The sequence below is a fragment of the Anneissia japonica genome, unplaced genomic scaffold (genome assembly GCF_011630105.1).
Source record: "Anneissia japonica isolate Jap-2015-1 unplaced genomic scaffold, ASM1163010v1 scaffold287721_len753485_cov172, whole genome shotgun sequence".
Lineage (NCBI taxonomy): Eukaryota > Metazoa > Echinodermata > Crinoidea > Comatulida > Comatulidae > Anneissia > Anneissia japonica.
The window spans coordinates 273080-279790 of record NW_022699480.1 but is presented as its reverse complement, the minus strand read 5'-3'; the positions used below and the strand labels follow the sequence as shown (position 1 = coordinate 279790).

The window sequence follows — 6711 nt, the reverse complement described above, 5'->3', positions numbered from 1 at the left end:
GTGTGGATGTGCATGAGTGTGGATCGGGAGGTGTATATATATAGGCCTATGAAAAGATAAACTTGGCACGATATCATTAATAATATCAAAGTCATCAATACATAAAAAGTGTGTTGATGACTTGAACGTGACGCAGAAATATTTTTGGATAATTTGTCTAATATGTATTTAGGACATCAATTTATAAATCCTATCTCAAATTTCCCTTTCAAACATCATGTTCTTATTCATATAATAATTGGCACCATTTTTAGTTGTGTCGATAATTATGATATTGAAATGAAATCCTCTACGGTTTAAAGATTATATTGAGAAAAAAAACGGAAGACACTCCTTGAACGCATCCAGTATCCACTTGTTAAAACCAAATCACCATTTGGCTTTGTTATTGGTCTATTTATTTCGTTGAGCATAAATTGATTAATACGACTGAATTTGGATATAAAGAAGAACATAACAAGCACCACAGCATTACGCCAACTTACAATTTAATTGTGAAGTAATAGTGTTTGAACGCAGGCAGTAAAGAAATACAATTACAAACATTAATTATGTATTTAAATTCTGATAGTTTGGCAATAAATTGGAATTACTTCATTATAATATATATCTTAAAAACATATCTGTACAGCCAGCTTCTATTATTTAAAAAAAAAATGGTTGTTGAGAACAGCTTAATTTTCAAAAACGTAGGTACAGTGCCAACAAAATAAAATTAGTGTTAGTAATATAAATTATGCAATTGTGCTTACCTTCCAGGAACACCAAGAACAACAATGTGAGCACGGTAAACCATCGTAGATTTCTGGCACTATAAACACACATTTTCCAAACTAGGATAATCAAGGACGTTGTGTGATATTACAGCTGGGATGTAAAGCGACATCACCCAATAATATCCAAAACGGTATGGAGCTCACCAGGGCTGGCAACTAAAATTAAGCGACAGCTGTTCCTCAACGCGTCACAACTTTTAACAATCGTACAAATATTATGTGTTTAAAGAATTAAATTCCGTTACACCAACGAAACAGTATTGGAAGAAAGATGAAATTTGTCACACTGTTAACATACGAGTTTATCCAATGGCAATAATGTTTGAAACTTTTCTTCTGTTGTTAATTCTTAAGAACTTCTTTCAAACATGAATGAATATGAAATGTAATAACAGCTACTTCAGACGTTTAAGGATGCACTACAGCACACCAAGCAACAATGTACGGTAACAAATCTACGCTTAAGTCCTTAGTTCTTTACGAGTTACACTGGTTACTTCAAACACGTTTTTGTGATTTTTTTCGATCTTATAATCTGACAATTCTGCTCCTATTAAAGTTGTTAACACGGAAACAAATCAAAATATTTCTTCGAAAAAAGTTCTGCATTTAAATTATGTATCCTGAATACTTTCGGCTTACAGCAACATATGCTGTGTGGCTGTCTGTAATTGTTTATTGCAATAAACGCGTGGCTAGAACAGAAATCATATCCACATCAACATTCATCAAGCAGTTACGGTACATGCGATTAAAATCCTCCTTGAAATGTTGGTTTGGCGATATTACATGTATCTGCTGGATTGCTTTCAGATTTCTGCTTGTCTGTCCATCAAATATTTCATGTCGTCAAGATAATCAACGGTAATTAGATATTGAATCTTAGTAAACTGATTACAACTTCAATACGCTACATTATTATAGCTCTCATGCGCAGTGACATGAACAAACATACTCTATAATCATTTATGCACTTGTTAGGCTTTTCGTTTTTTCCCCTCAGATATTTATTTTGACTTGCTTTCTCCACATAATAGTTTTGAAATCGCCAGCAATACAATTTTCATTGGGGTGTGGTCGTGTTAGTTAATGATATCTTCCAGTATAAATGTCCAATATTTCTTGTTGGTCCACCCTGACTCATCAAAATGTATTAGATTTTTTGACCTATTTTACATTATTGCTATATATATTTTTAGTCTGCTTAACAAAATATAGAATTTGGTCATACAATATATGTTAAATATTTTAATATATGTTTCGTTATATTAGAGAGTAAGTTTGCTGCCATGATGAATTAGAAGAAGCTAAACTGTATGATTTAAGGTGAATACGCCATCTGTGCTTACTTGGTGAGTACATTATGAGAGCATGACCACGTTCGTACTTGTGTATACTTCTCTCAGATTGCTTTAAGAATATAGTGCTTCATTTAATTATCTGAAAAAAGATGCAACTTAAAGTTAAATATATGTAATCCATTTATCAATTTTAATCATTATCTAGTAATTTCTTAAGTAAACTTTTCGTCAGTCAACTTTGATAATGCATCTTTTACACCACAGATTCACACAACGTGATTGTTTCACACAGACCCTATTATTTTACATGGCCCGTGGTTCACATTACATTAATGATGGGTTGGCTAGTGTACTAATAATAGAAATAAGTGCGTGTGAATGTGTTACCAGAGGCTTTGGCATTTTGGATTGAATTGGATTGCATTTATTCAGTATATTTGAAAATGTCCTCGATAACAGGTAATTTTCAAAACCAGCTGTATAAGTAAAAGAAGACCTATGATCAAAAGCCTTTGAGAAAATTTTCAAGCAAATTCCGAAAAAATATGTATAATTGTATCAAGCAAAGCTTGTCAACGAAAAGTTCCATTTCAGTTTTTAAAAATGTCTCTGGCGTTACAAAACCTGCAATCTTTCGCTATCAGTTCTTGTATCATTTAGTGCTATAAAAGATTGAATGGTAAACAGTCTAGGTAAAAGAGACTCATGTTTATATAGGCCTATGTATATACATTTATATGCATATATGTATGTATATATGGAATATATGTATATACATATATTCATATATATTTCATATATAATATTTATTGCATTATTCCGCTTGCTGTTTCTGTGGTTTTTCTCATACGCCTTAAAAACTCTATATAATATTATACATTATATATACAAAATCTCGTTCGAGATCGAGCATTGTGATATTTTCTAGATCTCTGGCAGTCTAGTTACATGTAATATTAGTGCTATATAAAAATTGTGACGTCAGACAAGTTAAAACTAAAAGAATTAAAGAAACTTAAATTCTACTGGCACTTGGATCACCACAACGATGGTTAAGTGGTTATGACGTTCGCCGTGTATGCGCACCTATAAGCTTATCAAGCTTAGCCTATAGCTCCATTATGTGTGAGCGTTTCAGGAAGCTGTATGAGAGAAAGTGTTTGGGGTTAAATCCGTGGTCTAATGGGTATGATACTCGCCTTGATAACGAAAAGTTGCATGTTCGAATACAGCGAGAGACACTTATTTTCATACAACTAAATAAAGGAACTTTTTGTTTCAGGTGTGCTTGATACGATTATACACCTTTCTATTCGGGCACCGTTATTGTGTTCACGGTGCTAGCCTAGCAAACCTATATATATACTGTCTCTTATACACATCTAGATGTGTATAAGAGACAGGTCTTTATATCGTTTCTTTTTTCCACCTAACTTGAAGTCTTCATTGCGACAATCACTCACATCATCAAGGATGACTTAGCCCCAGGAATTGAAATTGTCTATAGAACGGATGGCAGACTTTTTAATCTTGCCCGTCTAAAGTTCAAGACCAATGTATCTACAAGTTTCCTAATCGAATTCCAATTATGCAGATGATAATTGTGTTGCAGCTTTCTGTGAAAAGCACGTGCAGATGCTGACTGCCTTTAATTACGCATACACAAAGCTTGGACTTACCATAAACTCAAAGAAAACTCAACCATTACCGATTGATAGAAACCAACAATTAGGATTGGAAAAACAATTCTGGAAAACGTGGAACACTTTCCACACTTTGGGAGTCACCTCTCCTCTAATGCTGTTCTTGACGACGAGATACAACACCGTCTAAAGTGAGCTGGAGCAGCTTTTGGACGTCTTCGAACACGAGTCTTCCAAGATCATGACATGCGAACAGACACTAAAGTGTTAGTTTATAAAACCAGGCACAGATCCAGCGAGGAGCCACGGGGACCCGTGCCCCCCCCCCCCANNCCGGCCCCCCCCCCCCCTACCCCACCGTCAGTGACGCCGAAAAATTAAAAAAAATTGAGAAGAGTTAACGGGAAGAAAGAAAAGGGAAAAAATGAAGTGTACCCATGAGTTCAGTGACGGATCCAGCAGAGGGCGGAAGGAGAGCTCGATTATTTTACCACTCACTAATTTTGAATTTTCTATTGATTGACAACGAACACATCGCTATATCCCCGACGCATAAATTAGGATGTAAAAAGGCCAAATGGCGGAGACCTAAAGACAGAGTTATTTTTAGCCAGAATGTAGTACCCAGCTATAGAACAGCTATCCATGCTCAACTGACTAACGCATACGCGTTCTCGTAAACGCCGTAAATCTGCTGGCCACCGACACTTAGGGGCCCATTTGATGCCCCTACCCATGAGGGTCCAGGGTCCTCGCTCTATATACCACCCTGATCCTAAATGGCTTTGTTAATAACAACATAATGTGTCTCTGACAGTAACTGTATGAAATACATTATATTAATCCAGTGGTTGTAGGGTGCCCAGCCGGCCAGGGCCACCCTACATTTGTCAAAATTTTAAAAATTTGAGATAAAATTTTCAAATTTTAAATCTGAGCGAGTGCCATTTCCGGGCATCTAAAGGTGCCATAATCATAATTTGCTTTGCGGCTACCCAGTATAGAATAGACTATAAGTCCTTTGATCAGACCTTTCCGATCGACGCCCGTGAGGGGAGGGGTGTCTAAGGGAGGAGGAGCATACGAGGGAGCATAACTGCCGTCGGGAGGAAGTCAATAATTTTGTCGAGAAACACTGCTTTGAAAAAACATTTTTATCGTCTGAGAGTGCCATTTCTGAGCGTCTAGAGGGGCCTATTCTTAAAATTTGCTCCAAGGGCCACTGATCCTTAGGGGCTCCTTCGGTTCTCCTACTCATATTGTTAGGTAGGGTCCTCGCTCTATAGCACCCTGATCCAAAAGGGCTTTGCTGATACAAAACAACATAATGTGTCACTGAAATCGACTGTAGGATATATAGCATATTAATCCAGCCAGTGGGGTGGGTTGCCCAGCAGGCCAAGATTCTCTTCTTTTGTAAACATTTTTTTTTAAATGGAGATAAAGTATTCAAAGTTTAAGTCTGAATAAGTGCCATTTCCGGGCATCCAGAGGTACCAAAATCATAATGCTTATATAGTATAGAATAGACTATAGGTCCTTGATTAGACCTTTGCGATGCCCGTGGGGGGAGAGATAGAGTGAGTGTAGTTCCCGTCGAGATGAAGTCAATAGTTTTTTTGTCGAGGAACACTGCTTTGAAAAAGCATATTTTTACCATCTGGGAGTGCCAGTTTCGAGCGTCTTGAGGGTCCTATTCTTAAAATTTACTCACCTCAGCCCCAACCGTGGTTGGGTTGAGGTGGTTGTGGAATGCCTGCCGTATTGGCCCCGCCCTCCACGTCAGAAAATTTCTGGATCCGCCCCTGGAAGCAGTGGTAGTTCCAACGCTCCTGTAAGTTTCAGATACCTGGACAACATACCGAACGCACCTAAGGATACTTGAAAAGTTCCATGAACACTGTCTTCAAAGAATCCTAAAAATCAGCTGGAACCAATGGCAGTGTCCTGAATGAAGCAAAAACAGCAAGCATCGAAGCCTTCATTATAAAAAAAAACCCAACTAAGATGGAGTGGTCATGTTGTTCGCATGGATGACAGCCGGCTGCCGAAGCAAATGTTATTCCCAACTTAAGGAAAATAAGTGTTAAAGTCAGACTCCGGAGGAAACAAAATTTTTGATATGTTGTAGAACTGATTTTTCTAAGACATAAAAAAGTAGTTTGATCAAAAACTGAGCAACGGTGTATGAGATACAGATTTTTGAATATTTAAAAACTGGGAGAAAAAGGTGTAAAAATGGGCGGTTACGCCCCCTTTTCCCCAGTTTTTAAATATTCAAAAATCTGTACCGTATCTTATTTACTGTTCACCAGTTTTTCGTACCAATTGATCATATATTGATGAGAAGCTGGTGTAGGCTATAGTTAGTGATTAGGTAAGTCTCCTCCAGCTTTATAGACCTCTGCAGGTATTCCGTGGAGTCCAGCTGTTTTGATTCCTTAACTTCATCAAGTGTTGGGGTACCGTATTTCTCAATGTATCGAGGTGGGGCTGATTTGGAATGTTATCGATGATATTTCTGTCTGGATCTGGATTTGATACTGTCCAACACTCCAACTGAGTCAAATGGACAGGTTGATGTGCACACATTTACTACAGCTTGTTAGTCGATCATATTTGTTTCCCGTATCTCTAAGATGACCTGTAACAGCTTAGTTGAATTCAATTTGGGTAATGCTCTCTGGGAGTGGGTTCCAATCGAGACGGATTTGGAAATTCAAATTCGATTATAAGCAAATGAATTTTCACACATTAGTACGCGATGGTAGGCCTACAACGCTAGTTCCTGATGCATTGCAACTCTACTTTCATCCATGCTATATCCGTCATCAGAGCACTTACAGCTTTATGTCAGCCGACTAAGCTTAGCTCAGTCGGCTGATATGGTGGTAGTATGGCAAGCCGTTTTATCATTTACCTCTGAATTGCAGTTAAGTCGAATGCATTACAGTTAACTGTAATTCAATTACAGTTAACTGTAATACATTC

At 37.4% G+C, this 6711-nt stretch overlaps 1 long non-coding RNA gene across 1 annotated transcript in view; it reads right to left on the bottom strand.

Moving 5' to 3' along the window:
- Positions 1 to 756: 756 nt before the first annotated feature.
- Positions 757 to 6711, bottom strand: part of LOC117102983 — a 20398-nt gene continuing 14443 nt past the window's right edge. The window contains exon 3 of the long non-coding RNA XR_004444507.1: positions 757 to 2216. This is a non-coding gene — a long non-coding RNA (uncharacterized LOC117102983). The remainder of the gene's footprint in view (positions 2217 to 6711) is intronic.